The following is a 16,764-nucleotide window of genomic DNA, read 5'->3' as shown; positions in this document are numbered from 1 at the left end:
TACATCATTGACCTTCGATCGAATGATTCCGTGGGTGTTCGACACCAACTCATTGATTCACACGTCACGGATTGTACCTATAGTACCTTGAGGGCCATTGTCATTATTGGTGGTACCTCTCGCGTCTGTTAACAGTTTTCATCATTGACTGGTAATCAGACGATGTTCATGCATGTTCGACTTCAACCCATGTATTCACATGTTTGGACTTGTACTCTGTTCGGGTCGAGATGGAGCGCAAGACCCTGGATCCTTGCTCACTATGGTCCAGGTTGCGATTTTGTGGATAATCATTACATGACTCATTGATGGATGGCTGCGCCCATACCTGAGTCTTCATGAATGGCTGCGACCATACCTTCTCAGTTTTTGGTCCCTTTGACTGGGTGGCTGTGTCCATACCACAGACCATTTTTGCATGTCTTTTGGATGGTTGCGCCCATGCCTAGACTGCATGTACATGATTGTCATAGATTTTCGGTACTTCTTGGTGGTGTTCCAGTTCAGTGTGTGTTGTAAAGCATTTCACCCCTCCCATTCTCTCGGTCTTCATGCTTTAGGGGGCATCTGTTACACAGTAATTTATCACTGCCTTCCTGTCAGTCACCCTGCTGTGCCCAGAATTCACAATCACTAAGTGCTTGATCCCTGAACTGGCTTAAAAACCCATTTTTCCAAAGTTTTGTTCATCAGCGCGTCTGTTCCTAAAATAACCGCGATGACAGGCGCCTTCCAGTGTATTCTGTGCGCTGCCATCGCGGAAGAACATCACTTTTCCGCGATGGTCCACAGCGCGCCTTTCCCGTGTTCTTCCGCGCTGACATGGCTTCTTCAGTTATTGATATGCGCTGACAGCGCGGCAGTTTCCCTATAATCCGCGCTGATCCAGTTTGGGCGAATTTGTTCAAACAACCTGCCTTCCAGATCTCTCCAGGCTTGGTTGTTAGCTTTGTGAATGTCGACTCCCTTCTATGGCATGTTTGTTCAACCCTTTCCAACAACTCCCCTTGAAGATAAGCTCATCCTTCCACCTTTTTAAGAGACTCCTTCTCCTATATAAACTCTCACCATTACCATGAGCAGCTAGTTAGACTTAGCTTGGAATAGCTTGGATTGTACAGAGCTTGTAGTGCTCAGATTGCTGCTATAGGTTTGGTGTGCTAGGTGTGGAAGTGATTGATTGCTTAGGGAAGGTTGTTTGTGCCATTTGTGTGAGAGAGAGAGAGTTGTTTGTCTTGGGAGAACCATCCTCAGAGGTGAATGCTTGAGATACATGCTGACTGATCCCTCTTGAGAAGGTTACCGACGTCAGAACATTTGGTTGTACTCTTCTCTATTCTGATTAATAATAGATGACTGCTATTATTGTTCCATTCTCGTTTGTCTATGCAATGGGTAAATGTGAATTATGTCTTTTCTGACTGACATATGGTTACTTTTACTAGATTTCACGCTTGCGTTTGCTTTCTCTACATGTGTGCAGGTGTCCATTCGTGGGGATCGCGGAGGACTGTGACCAGCTGAAGCGGAGAAGCGAAGGCAACATCTCTTCGCCAAACGACAGCGCAGGAATCCAAGTAGGTGCTCTTACTTCTTGTTTAATTGTAATTAGGAACATGCGTGGCAGCATTGTGTGATTGTTGCTAGACCCTTGCTGGGCTAGTAGGGATCGCCTCTATCCGTAGAGGGGATTTACCAATAGGAGACTTTTTGAAAACTATCACAAATGACACATTGTTTGACTTTTCTTCAAAACAGAGTTTTGAAGAACAGTCGTAATCTGTCAACATGACGATGAAAATCTCTGAATCATAACTTTGTAAGGGCCTCCCTCTGGCCTGCATGGCTTTATTGGACATGTTTGAAGACCAATTTATCTGATCCCTAGACCTAATGACTGAAAATGACTCTTGTCCATTAAAAGATAGAACATTGACTATCAGGGACTTTAGTGAACCTTGACAAAAGACTTGAGCCAGTAGGTGCCAGTCATGAGGGGAACTGACTAACAAGACTCTTTTCGTTAGATTATGGCATGCCCCTAGCAGAATGAAGCTGAGTGAATGGAGCGAGACACCTAAAAATGGAATGCAGAAAGAGTTTTGATCTCTAACGGAGGACTGACGAGACCGACTCTAACATTGGCTCCAATGGGGATGGTAGCTCCTTGGAGGTGCCAAGAACGGCAGATCTTTGGGAAAGCAGACAGTGCCTTTGCCCATTGGGCTATGGAGTCATCTTTTCGACAAATGACACACAACTCTTGACTCATTTATTGACTCAGATTGACTCAAATATGGACTTAGACTCAAAAGCTGACTAAACAAACTCAAACCAAAACTGAAATAAAATGGTATTTACAGTGACAGTGGAAATAGTAGAAACAACTCAGAAGTGGTACCGCTTGAGCAGTTGACCATTTATTGGCCGTCCTGGAAAATCTTCCCCATTCATTTCCTTCAGAAGAAAGGCATTTTGACCCCGATATGCTGCAATCTTGAAGGGACCTTTCCAGAGATTCTCGAATTTACCGTGCTTACCCTTTTCCTCATTCACGGCATCCCACTTCAGTACTGCATCATCCAGCTAAAATTTGTCCGCCTTTGCTTTTCTGTCATAAAATTTCTTAATTTTCTCCTTCAACTTTGATGTGTTTTGGAAGACTTCTTCTCTGGTCTGTTGCAAATGGATCATCTGATTCAATCTTCTCTGCATAAGGTCATCTTCACTGCCAGCTTCCTAAAGGAGTTTGACTACCGAGGCTACAAGAGAGGTATGAAACAAGGCATCAACTCCATACACAAGCTCAAAGGGGGACATACCAATGGATTTTCTTTTGGTTGACCCAATCTACCCAAAGTGCATTTACCAACTTCTTATGCCAGCTCTTCTTGTTGATTTCCAGCAGCTTATTAATGATATTGACCAAAGATTTGTTAGAGGACTCTACCAATCCATTGCCTTGCGGATCATAGGCAGTTGAGTGACCCAAAATGATGTGATATTTATGAAAAAATTCTACCATCCTTTTTGATTTCAAATTTGTTGCGTTATCAGTGATTAACTTATTCAGGCAACCAAAGCGAGACAAGATGTTATTTTCGAGGAATGAAATAATTACTGCATCTTTAGCTTATCTGGTGGGAATTGCTTCAATCCATTTCGTGAAGTAATCTATTGCCGTGAGAATCCTTCAATGTTGACTGGAAGAAGCGTGATGAATTTCACCAATGAAATCCAATCCCCATTGCTGAAAAGGGGCACTCACCTCAATGGGCTTAAGCGACAAAGGCTGTAATTTCTGCCTTCCTTCAAAAATCTGGCATTTATGACAACTATTGACAACCTTATACACATCAGCAAACAATGTCGGCCAATAGTATCCCACTCTAAAAACTTTATTTAATGTTGTTTTCCAAAAATGGTGACCACCACAATCCCCTTCGTGGAAATCCTCCATGACCCGCTTTGCTTCTTCTTCCACCAAACAATTCAAAAGAACACCACCGGGATCTTTCCAATCAAGTGCAGAATTTAGAATGCAAATCTTGGCAGCCTTTAATTTGAGATTTCTACCTTTGTTTCTAGTCATGGCGGGTGGTGGTGACAAATTTTGTAGCACATATATGATGTTTGAATACCACGGAGAAAGAGTAAACATTTCAGATACCTGAATTGACGAACCTTCCTCATTCTCAATGGACATAACAGTGATCAGATTTATGTCTAAGTCGTGTAAGTTTGATTCGGCCATTAAATTTTCCAATCCTTGTCCTTTAACCAGCTTTGTGGGCTTTATCTCCATGTCATATTCCAACAAAGCTGCAATCCACTTGCCTCGTCTTCCTTCTGGATCAGTCTACACTAAAACATCTTTGACAACAGCGTTAGGAACATAAGCCAAAATATGAGGATGCAGAATGTATACCCGAAAATATTTCAATGCTTTCACAAGTGAGAGAGCTTGCTTCTAGATGATATTGTACTTTAAGGTTGTATCTCTTATAGTTCTATTGAAGAAAGCAATTGGTCTTTCGTGATCATCTCTTTTCTGCATCAACACTACTGCCATAGTATGCTCCGAAGCGAATGAAAACAATATAAAATCCTGAGTGTATTCCGGGCTTATTAGAACTGGAGCTGAGGAAAGAGCCAATTTGACTAAATTGAAATATTTTACAGCCTCTTCCGTCCACTTCACTTGGATTTCCTTTTTAATCATGTTGGTAATCTCTCTTAAGTGTTCAGCAAGATTAGGTACAAAGTGGCGTAAAAAAAATATTTTTACCATTGAAAGACTAAATCTCCTTCTTATTCTGGGGCAGATCGATTTGATGAATAGCTTGTACACGTGCAGGATCAATACAGATACCATCTTTTGAGATGATGTGCCCAAGTAGTTTGCCCTCCTCCATGGCAAACAAGCTCTTTTTCGGATTCAGCGATAGACCATATTTTCTGCACTTTTGAAAGATGGTTTTCAGATGATACATGTGTTCTTCATCATATTTGGAAAACATCGTCAGATCATCAAGGTATACAACCAAAAAGACATCCTTCTCATTTGCGAAAGCCAAGTCCATTGCTCACTGAAAGATGGCACCTGTGTTCTTCAAACCGAAAGGGATTTTAACGTAATGAAAAGTTCCCCATGGAGTAGTGAATGTTGTCTTGTCTCGGTCATCTTCATGGACTAAAATTTGGCTATATCCTGAATAACCATCAAGTAGTGACATACGAGATGCCCCAACTAATCGCTAAAGTATATGATCCATTTTGGGTAGTGGATAGTTATCTTTCAATGAAACTTTATTGAGATTCCTAAAATCAATGCACAAGCGAATCTCACCTGTCTTCTTCCGCGCGGGCACCAAATTGGAGATCCAATCCGAAAATCATATGGGAACGATGATTCCTGATTTGTACAAACTGTTTATCTCCTTTTTAATTGATGGCAGCAGTTTTGGATTTAGTCTTCTCAACTTCTGTCTAAAGGGTTTCTGATTAGGCTTAATGGGTATAGTGTGATGAACGATATTAGTATCGTATGTCTTCAAGTCAGAATAATCCCAAGCAAAAACGTCAGCAAATGAAGACAGCAAACTAATATATTTGGCTTTCATCTTTTTTGGCAATGCTTTAGACAGTTTTACCATTTTAGGATTAGCAACTATTCCAATATTGACCTCTTCAACACCCTTCTCTATTGGTTGCAATTTTGGTTTGCGAGCTATGTCATCTTGATCAAAAAGTTCTTCTAAAGTTATCAAGCCTTTAGGGATGATGTTGTCCTTCAACTGCAATACGTCCATTTGATTGATTTGCACCTCATCTTTGCCATCATCATTTTCTTCATCAATTGAGGTCTCTTTGAACTTACCTTTGTTTTGCAGAAAATGATCAATCTCCTCATCATCTTGGAAGACTTGCCAATACCTCTGATTGTCAGGAGCAGTCAGATGATGCTTGATATGGATTTCGAATTTATTACTAGAGTTCATTGGAATCTTCAAACTGTTGGCTGCCTTAGCAAGAGCATCAAAAATTCTGTTTTGAACACGAGGCACACATGTCAAGGTATATTCTGGAAATAATTTCAGGATGTCTAGGACTGCATTCCGGTAAGCCCGCAAACGAGGATTATTTTCTTGATATTTGCCTCTGACCTGCTTAATCACCAACTTGGAGTCACCATAGACTGCAATCCTCTTAACATTAAGCTTTCTTAGAATCTTTATCCCAGCAATCAGAGCTTCATACTTAGCCTCATTGTTTGAACAATCAAAAGCTAATTTGTAAGAGCATACCCGCACATTACTAGGCACCTTGTTCGGGGCGGAGAAAGGACTGCGTACCCAAATACCAATTCCAGCACCATCATTTCCCATTGCACCGTCGAAATCCATGGTCCACAAACCTTCTTCCTCTTCTTCCAAGTGCCGAAATTTTTCTGGCTATATTTTTTCTGTTTGCTGTCCATTATCTTTAGCTGATTTCTCAATGGTGTTTTGTTGTTCTCGTCCTTCTTTCTTCAAAACTTCTCTGAAATTTTCTACTATTTCTGGAATGCTTTCTGCTTCAACTAACTGACTATCTACATCATTAAAACTATCTGAATACAAAACAAAAGACTCTAGATCTGTATGTACATAATTAATTGGATGATTAATGGGTTTCTCCTTGCTTGTAATCATGTATTTCATTTTTTGTTCCCGATACAGTTTTCTCATCTGGCCAAACACCGGGATTGTTGCATAGGCGAAATCTAGTTGTAGTGTCACTTTTAATTTTTATACCCAAGACCTGGAAAGAAGCATACTGAACCTGGGAGGAATATTGGCTACCACAATATCCATCAAAACATTCTTCACTGGGATTTGATCTAGACTTACCACCAATATTTGATGAGCCCGATACATCTTACTCTACTGGAATCAAATGTATAGAGATCATGGTATTTCCAGGTGACGTCCAAACCTAGCTTATCCATGATAGCCCTGGGCATGAGATTGTGAGAAGCTCCAGAATCGAACATGGCATTATGTAACACAAAATCATGCAATCTTAAACTGATATAAAAATGTGGCACATCATTTTCTGGAGACTCACCATTCAATGCTGGTCCAAATATCATTTCGGGTTGATCATCTTCGACATTCACCATATCAGACATTGGATCACAGTTCAAAATTTTAGAAGCTTGCCCTCTATAACTGTTGTTCTTCATTATTTCAGTCAAGGGAATGGATACCTTCAATTTAGAAATTTCATTTTCTAAAGTAAAAGCAGAAGTCCTTTCTACCTCTTTGACCAAGGCTTCTTTCTTTTCCTTTTCTCTCGATACAATTTGCTGATTTGATTTTCCTGCTGATGGTGAATTGTTGTTGTTAGGTCCAAGTGCCTCTTTGCCTTTCTTTTGTGCAATTGACGAATCATTCTTTGATGCCGAAACTTCCTTCCTCTTCTCAATTGGGTTAATTGGCACATCCCTGTTTCTAAGTGAATATTTCTGCTTCTGAGCGGATAGAGCATTCATATAGCCTCTTTGATATTCCTATGATTCTTCTTCTAAAACTTTTTCACTTGCTAGAATGAAATCTGCGTCTTTTTGTGCAACTTAACTTTCCGCATACTCCTCCTCTTCATTAATATAAGTAGGCAAATAATCCGGAGTAAAGAAGTGGTTCTCATCCCCTATTACTTTCCCTTCCTCATCAGAGTCTGGTCTATTCACAAAGTTTTGCTGCAGAGGTGGTTGTACTGGCTGTTGTGCTGTTTGATCTTAGGTTCCTTGATCTGTCTGCCTTATCCTATATTGTGGCTGCTGCTAGCCACAGAAGTTAGGATTTCTAACTTGTGGCTCAGGTTTTTCGAGTTTCACCCTTTCAAGCATCTACTCTACCTTCTTGAGTAATTGATCCATCGAGGAAGACTCTTCCTTGACTATGACCTTCTTTTCTTCTTTCGCTCTAGCTCTTTTGGACAACAGATTTTCTTCAACACTGACCGTGATTTTCTGCATGTCTTCCATTGTAGTCGGCTCTCTCTCTCTTAGTTGATAAGTCATGTCAGCATCAAAACCATCCGGAAATTTCATCATGGCTAGTCCCACAGGTGGTCTTAGATGATCAAGAATTGCATTATAAACGGAATTGAATCTAATGCAGTAGTCTTGGACCGACTCACTAGTGTTTCGTTTGATCTGCTCATACTCAGCAAGAATTTCAAGAGGATTCCTTTTCACTTCCCAGCGGTCTAAAAATTGTCTTTGCAGTTTGGCCAAGGTGGCGATACGTGCAACCAACAAACCTCTGAACCATTTCCTAACTTCACCTGCAAATGCCTGAACAAAGAGTCTCATTGCTACGTTTTCTGCATCGATCTCATGAAGGTGATAAAAATATGCCATTTTTTCCACATGTTGCTGAGTAGTAACGCTGTGAGGGGCACCATCAAACAAAGGGATTTTTCTTTGATAATCTACGGGCATATCATCTAGAACTTGAGGCAGCACAAGAGGTGCAAAACGGGCAGCCATCACTCTTGGTGGATTTGGTCTTGGAGGTGTTGGATGAGTGTGTGAAGTTTGTAGGGAATTAACAATTTGAGTTTGAAGTTGTGTCGCAATATAGTTATCAATTGACCGGTTATCCCTTTTAGTTTCTAGGTCTACAAGAAATTTTGGATTGGGGACAATATAGTCAACAACCCTTTCGGACTTGGACTCGAACAATGATATTTCAAACTGCTCATCAAACTCAAGCTCTTCAAGATACTCAAATATGGCAGGACATGAATGGGATTTGAACACGGGAGTTATAGAGCTCTCTTCATGAAGGAGTCTTGGAATCAAGTTGGGGTTTTCGTAGATATGGGGAGGATCCGGATCTGGATTGGCTCTGGTATATCGTCTCGAAGCCAGCGTGCTATTTTCGAAAAAATAAATAAATCAGAAGGACATGAACAACTTACTCATCCTATCAAATCCTAAACTTATCATCCGAAAGCTTAGAATTATTAGAAGTATGGGGTGTTCGTAGGTTAAGCTTGTCGTTTACGCAATAGAGAAGACTAACAAACAAAGAATTTCTTCCCCAATGGAGTCGCCACTATGTTAGCACCTAAATTTGCCTTAGGCTGAAGGAAGGCAAAATTCAGGGTAACCACAAACTACTCTTAGTCTGGTAGCTAGCCCTACCAGAAAAGGAGAGGGCTCTATCCGAGTCACACTGAGGAAAATAAACAATAGGGTCTGAGATGACTCAAAAATGGATATTGATTTTAGGCTAGGTAAATAAATATGATGGAGATGTTTGAAGAATAACTAATTTTTCTTGGATGTATGGGGCCAAGGAACAACATGAGCAGAGAATTTAACTCAAAGATGCAGGTTATTTCGTGAGGCAAGACAGGCGGAAATTCTAGCAATTAGAGTTGAAAAAATGTGAGGTGGAGAGATTGTTTGAGAGTGTGGAAAGGGCATAAATACATGAATCCTTTTCAACAGAAGAAAACATAGAATGTGAAAACTATCCCAAGGCAGAGCAGTGCACTGAATTCTACCTTTTTTACTTAGAAAGCTTTCACTGGAAATGAATGTGAATAAAAATATGAAACATAATGAAATACATATGAAACATAAATAAGATACGTTTGCTAAACTTGCGCCATAGGAATCTCATGAACCAGAGCTGCAATCTTTCATTAATTCTCTGTCAAAATGTACAGTGAATGACTGGGTTTCTCTCCCACATTTCCCAGAAATGCCAACCAACCCTTTGAAAATGGTTTTCAAATAATAAATAGACTATGCCATGAGAAAATAGAACAACCAAGTGTTGGGGTTTTCTAGATATAACACTTGCTTTGCTGTTGCAAACAAATGTCTAGCACCCCTCTGATATGTGATAAAAACCGGCACACTAGCAGTCTCATGGCGCTCATACCGACGAGAAGGTTCACCCTCATGCTTAACCTCTGATAATACCTATGAAGTGCTGAAGAGGTCACGAGAGATGAAATCATCCCAAGTAATGCCCTGCAATCCCAGTTGATGAACCACCAAAATCTTGATAAGAGCAAAGTGATAAATACTGTTGAGTTGCTGCTGAGGGGTCTTGTGTTGCATGAAGGTGTTAATCCTCTCTATGTTCCTGCAAATGAAATATGGGATTTTCATCATCTGTACCCTGTTAAAGTGAATGAGCAACCTGATGTGATAGGCACATAGATGAATAGATGAGAGAACCTCCCCTCACAGCTGAAGTACTTCATGATGAACTTCATGAGTGGAGCATATTCATCTTTCAAATATCGGAATGGAAAGACTCCTGTGAGCTTCGTCAAGCAACTGGCCTTAATGTAAGGCTCATAATGATACCGGTCAACCTTCTGTTTCTTGGCCATGGTTCTCCAACACTCGGTATGCCGGTTGTTAATTAGGCAGTTTCAGGTGTCAGTGTGAAGGTGACACCGGCCAAGATAGAATGATCTCCATGTAGGTGAAGCACAAAAAGATGGGCCAACTCATGATGAACTCGAACATTAGCCACCCTTTGACAAAACTCAAAACATGATAGATGCTGGAAACATGACATAGCAAGGGGGCAGGCCTGCAACTCAGTGAGGGTGGTTGGCTCATCCCTAACATGTTTGCCACTTTTGTGATGTCTCCGGGGAGCCTGTTATTCTGAGGATGAATCACTTTGTGTTTCCATATCATACTCTGATGAATGCTCAGATGCCATGACTGCTATATGTGTACTATGCTTGGACTACCCTTTTATGATGGTATGAAACTAGGTGTTGTTGTGAGATCTGCCACCAAGGGGAACAATGCAAAAAGGGAGTGTTATGAAGGGGAATAATATGATGGGAATAGGGGTTATGGGGGGAAATTTTGTTTAGGGATATGTAGGAGGGTTTGGGGATTTTATAAGGTATGGTTGTAGGGTTTTATAGATGAAAAATGTGTCGAGGGATAGGGAATAGGGGTTTAGTAATGTTTTAGGGTAGGGAAAATAGGGGGAAAATGGGATAGGGGGGAAGGGAGCAATGGAAAGGAGTGAAAAAATGAGAGGTGAAAGAGGAGCTTTAGCATCAACACAACAAGTTTTCAATCCTAGAGCAATGGCTTTGATGCTTTCAAGAGGTAGGGTTTAGGCATTTTTTTATTGCAATTATAAATAGCCATGAACCACCATATGTTCATAAAATTTGATGAGCAAGCCAAGATATAGACCCTACCTGTCGATTTGAAGTGTTCTAAAGAGATTTGTTGCAAGTTTGGCACAAATTCGGGCCTCTGTGGGTGTGCAGCGCGCAACAAGCCCAATACGTCGTGCTCGGTATATGCATCGTGCCCATTTTAATTTTACACTGCGGGGTCGTGCTCTGTGTGCTACACTCCCTATGTGTGTCGCGCGCCTCTCTGTGTGTGCCGCACTCCTGAAAACAACTCCAAACTCACTCCAAACGTGTGCTATGAACTCTCAATAACTTTTCTATATTCCTCTATGACCTTGGTGTGCACAATGATTTGGTTGCTTGTGGAAACTTGTATATAAAGACCTTGGAGTCGTAGGTTTAATTTTTGCTTCTTCAAAACCCACTTTAATAATGTTTCATTTTGAAACTTTTCACTAATTTAATGCAACACTGAATTTCACTTTTCACTTTGAATTTTTAGCTAAAATGATAAAAAAAAATTGGCACTTTTGCAGGAATCGCATGACATGGCACTTGGCCAAGGAAACCATGGCTGCACTTAAAGAAATCAATAGGAGACTTTTTGAAAACTATCACAAATGACACATTGTTTGACTTTTCTTCAAAACAGAGTTTTGAAGAACAGTCGTAATCTGTCAACATGACGATGAAAATCTCTGAATCATAACTTTGTAAGGGCCTCCCTCTGGCCTGCATGGCTTTATTGGACATGTTTGAAGACCAATTTATCTTATCCCTAGACCTAATGACTGAAAATGACTCTCGTCCATTAAAAGATCGAACATTGACTATCAGGGACTTTAGTGAACCTTGACAAAAGACTTGAGCCAGTAGGTGCCAGTCATGAGGGGAACTGACTAACAAGACCTTTTCCATCAGATTATGGCATGCCCCTAGCAGAATGAAGCTGAGTGAATGGAGCGAGACACCTAAAAATGAAATGCAGAAAGATTTTTGATCTCTAACGGAGGACTGACGAGACCGACTCTAAAAGGTCTCACCCGAAGTAGTATGGGAGGGTGCTGGAACTAGGTTTCTGCACCCTTGAGATGTCTGAGAGGTTGAACTGGTCCAACTGTTATCCTCTTTGTGCAGGATACTTCGCACACTTCACAGGCCCTCGTGCACTGATATACTTGCCTTCGTGCAGCCCTAACCAGGGGATGTGGAGCGTCCGCGCTACTGGAGCAATGCTCTACGGTATTTTCATCAACCGCAGTAGAGATCTTACTTATCTTCCTATGCTTAGGCAATTATCTTCATGTATGTCTTACGTTATATTTATTTATACAACACATTCATATGAGTTCATGGAGCAAATAGATAGTACATTTTCAAACTAAACTCAATCATACATTAAAACAGGGAAAGATACACAGTAATACGGTAAAATTCTCTTTACTAATTCTTCCACTGATTACAGACTCGACCTGCCCTATGCACTCAGCTGTAGAGCCTTCTCCTACTCTACGACCCAAACACACATTTTACACTTCGACTCAATCAGTTTTACTCATCATGCTTCCATTCTATTCGTTATTATTTATCTCTACACATAGAGCCTTGCTCTATTTATACAATCCCATGGTCCGCAGAACATGGGTAGGTCTATCAAGCTGACATTACATTACAAGAACGAGGGCAGACAACCTTGTGTCTCTATTATAACTTTGTGCTCCACGCTCATAATTTGTGGAGCTTTTACAAAAGACTTGGTCAAAACTTGGGCTTTAAGCCCCCAAACATGCCTTGGGGGGATTTCATGCCCAACAAGCCCACAACACAAACATTGTGACTCACCTCGAGTCACCTTGTCGACGTGGATATCTTTGCACAAAGTCCCTCCAAATTTGTCTAAAATGTTGTAAGGTTGGCAGGGCACTGAGCAGTTGCCTGTTGGATCTCCTAGACGCATTGCTTTGACACCGCGATGTCAGAACCACTTCCCTACATCTATGCATGTGTTCCTTGCAATTGTGTGAGCTTGCATTCAATTGCTACTGTGATGGTGAAGGCATCATCGATCCAACACTAAACGTGCACCTTCAGGACCACTTCCTTATGCCATGCCACGTCCACCTGTTCTTGCAGCGCTTTCACCTATTGCATCCTCATAAGCCTTTGAGTGAGGGCCACCATCTACGCAGTTCCTTTCACATTGTTATACTGCTACTGAATTTCTCATGCCTCTATCTCTAAACGCTGGATGTTATGGTCCTCTTGCAGATTTGTGAGGACCGCAAAGGACTCCAACATTCTGTTACAGTCTTGCACTGCATTGCCGATCTCATCCAGTCCTGCTGTAATGATGTTGGTGCACCGTTCTCTGACTTCCGGAGGTGTGGACAACTGTAACTTTAACTGCAGCCTGATGATCTAAAGGTTCAGCTCCAGCTAAACCTTTGTCATTTCCTCCCGCGCCTATGCACCCGTGTTGCTAGCCTGTGGATGCACAACTCTGCTGGTGTGTTTGTTGGGATGACCAGTTCAAGGACACTTTGGCAAGCTTCATCTAGTACTTGTACTAGCTGTCGATTCTGAGACACCATTTCGCCATGCTGCAAGCTCAACTATTCCATGTTGATTTTCTCCTCACTTAGGACTTGCAGCACGTGACACTCCCTAGCCCGTCGTTTTACAGTAATCCCATCCTATAGAATGTATACTTTCTCTTGCGAGAGTGTAGCCATGTTGATGACAATACCCTTCAACGTGCTAACCATAGGCCTGTCAGCCTCATTTTTTGTGACCAGTGTCCCTTCCGACAGCACTATGATATTTGTTAATAGAGCGCATAATATCTTTTCTCCTTCCGTTGTCCTGGCTGCAAGGTTGGTCAAAAGGGTACCAGACTGACAAGTGCACACCTGCAACTCTTGCAGATGCACTCTGAGGGACCCCAACACAATATGGTTCTACTACATAAAATTTTGGAGGGCCTCAAAGGTGACATCATGCATTGTCTCACCAATGTCACGCAAATCACCCTCGATAAGGGTGACCGGGTTAATCAATAACTTCAATGCCTTGACCTTCTTACGCAGCCTTGTTCACTCAATTGGGTGCTGGCACTTCAACTGTGTTGACGCGGTTTGTGGGTCCACGCCTCCCTCCTCTTCTTCTACTTCTTGCCCCTGCGAAGGCGAATTTTGGCCTTCGCACGCCTTCGCGACTACCTCCTACATTGCTGCTACTGCTACTGCCTTTTTCTATTTAGCTTTTGTTTGTGCAACATTCTGCGTCTCCTGCACTTCTGCTACTACTGCCTCCTGTGCTTATGCTGTTGTTGCATCCTTTCTTCTCTTCTTGACCAACTGCGCCATCCACAGTTTGGCCTCCTCTTTCTTCCTTTGTGCCACAGACTTCCCTATTGCCATGATGTTTGGACCATGCCACTCCAGCGGCCATGTCTACAGTACAATAAAGATTACATCCTTCGTGGCCATAAAGGGTAGCTCTGTCCATTTCTCGGCCAGGTCCTTGCATGCTCTAATGTATGCGCTATGGAGGTCTACCTTAAACTCTAAAAACCTTCGCAGGCTGTTGTAGATAGTGGATGACAACTGCAGCTTGCGTTTGATCCCCATTTTTAGGTTCATCTCCATGAACACCCAGAATGTTTTACTATCGTGGATCCTATTTTCATCCTTCATGGCCCAGAGCGAAGTGTGCTTCGTGGCCTCTGGCATATCCCTATCAATTGTGGCGAATTGACTGTCTTTCAGCAATTACCCTACCACGAGCACTATGGACAATAAAAGCCATGCATAGTGGAAAATTTTTCCCTGTTCTTGAGCTTCGCTGCAATTATCCAAGAATTACTTGCAGAGGAACTCGGACCAGTTAAATTGGACCCCATCTGTGCACTTCTCAGCAAGTGTTACCACCGGTGCGGGTATTTTATCCGCACAGCACTTGCGCATAACCTTACCTACCAAAATTTGGGTCACCACTCTTACTGCTTTGTCATTAATGTTAGATATGGCGTAGTCCCTCTTCTTCTTTTCCAGTTTATACTTCTTCTTCATGGCCTCAACGATGGCCAAGTCACTACCTTCCCCTCGGAGATATCTGCGAGATATAATGGCAGCCAGGTGATGTGGTGAATCAAATGCTCTTTGATAGGGATGGGCTCCACGAGCCACAAACACCCACCATGCACCAGGCAGAGCAAATTCCTGATGAGGAAAGTTGTTGTTGGGGTGCGTTGGAAATACGACACCCAAAGTAGGTTTAGTAGCCCTACCTTTTCAACTCTACGTAACCACTTCTATTACTCTAATTCAGTAATTTCCACCGCGTTGTTCTGCTTAGGCTTCATAAGCTTCGCAGTCTTTAGGTGATGGAACTTCTCATGGTCAGTGAGGTCCTAGTCTTCAAATTTTAAGCTAGGCACCCCTCCAAGGCACGTGCCCTCAAAAATGATTTTATCTGGGAGGAGCAGGGTCTGAAGAGAGCTCTTGCTCTCATCAAGATCCTTGGGCACTTGAGCCTTCCCCTTTCGTGGGGGGATATAGGAGGGTAGATTTATTGGAGAGTGCGCAAGCTCAGTTTCCTCCTCCATGCCTTTGTCCTCGTCTTCTTTGATGATCAGGTCCAATAAGGCTTCCTCCTCCTCATCGGTTTCTATGTTAACAGCTTTGCCCTTTTCTTCCATCATTAGCTTGGTGCGCAATGGCTTTCATGGGGACACATGTACGGGAATCATCGCATGTTTGTCCTTATTTGGTCTTGGCATGTGTGGTGATTTCAGGATTTCTGCCACAATCCTAGCACCTTCAGGGACTTCCCCCATAGCTAGGGCCTACACGACCTCTTCGACAATCATCTCTACGATATCCATACTTCCTCATATGTTGCCATCGCGTCTGACCAGAAATCTATCACTTGCGTATTCAAGGGCTCAATGAACGCTCCGCACATGTCAAATAGGGCTCTACTCAGGCTACGTGGGGTATAAAACTACTTGATTTGCAAAGGACCAAGTGTTGTTTGCTAGGTAGCCCTTTGTAATTTATAGCACCTTTTGAATTTGAATTCAACTATTCCCCCCAAATCAGGTTCATTAATGCTCCCTCGGTGGTATATTTTCCCAAATCTTGCCCATAAATCGCATCTTAAATGCACGTTTCTCACTCCATTTGGCCTCAAGTCGAGCATCCCATCATGAATAGTGACTCCAATGGTCACTTTCGGGCCAACTCATTCGGCAGCGCAGCCCCCCTTGTATGGTCGTGAACCCTATGAATCTTTGCTTCTACGCATAGCTCCCACATCGCACATCTCCCAAGAAGAGTAGCTTATAGTCCCGCACCTCCTTTCAACTACCTGGAGCACTAAGACTGTATTTCCCTCAGCTATTTAGGTGGTCACACCACCTGTATAGGGCTTCATCCGGTCATCCATCACTTTTCCTAGAAAATACCAACATTTTATTATTTTTGGTGGCATCGTGCATTTTATCATATGTAGCGCACCACCTTGGTTGATTTGCTTAGTAATGTGCAGTCCAAGCCAAGGCATCAGACTGATCAATTCGTGATGATAGTCCTCAAACTCGTCAGCATGATTGTGCACATCTTGTCTTATCACCCTAGTCTTCTTCTTGAGAAAATCTTCCTTTATCTCGTCCTCCAGCTTCTTAACTTCCGCTTCTACCATAGCACTTTTCTTCCTTAATCACACCCTTTCTTTTTCAAGTTCTTGGAGCCTAAAATTTCACTATTGGATTTCTTCTTTCAAGGTTTTGCGAACTGTCGTATCTACCAGTGTTGCCATGCACGGACTAGGCTTTTCACGCTCTATGGGGCTTACAACGTTCGCTTCATATTCCATCCTTGGTGGTGCCTACACGGTCAAGTTCTTTCACACAGTCCTATAAGCCCATAGAACCTCTGGTACGCATAGATCCCAGTCAATCTGCTTCACATTGCAAACTTTGTTCAACACTCTGCATACTTTGTTAAAGGCTTCAGCATGGATAACCTTCTACACACTTGGTCTTCACATACTTCATGGTTCCAATAGGAGGGTTCA

The sequence above is a fragment of the Pinus tabuliformis genome, chromosome 7, assembly GCF_031772625.1.
Source record: "Pinus tabuliformis cultivar Carrire ecotype Pingquan chromosome 7, CPIR1, whole genome shotgun sequence".
Classification (NCBI taxonomy): domain Eukaryota; kingdom Viridiplantae; phylum Streptophyta; class Pinopsida; order Pinales; family Pinaceae; genus Pinus; species Pinus tabuliformis.
The sequence above is the reverse complement of the archived record's forward strand: the minus strand, read 5'-3'. Positions refer to the sequence as shown.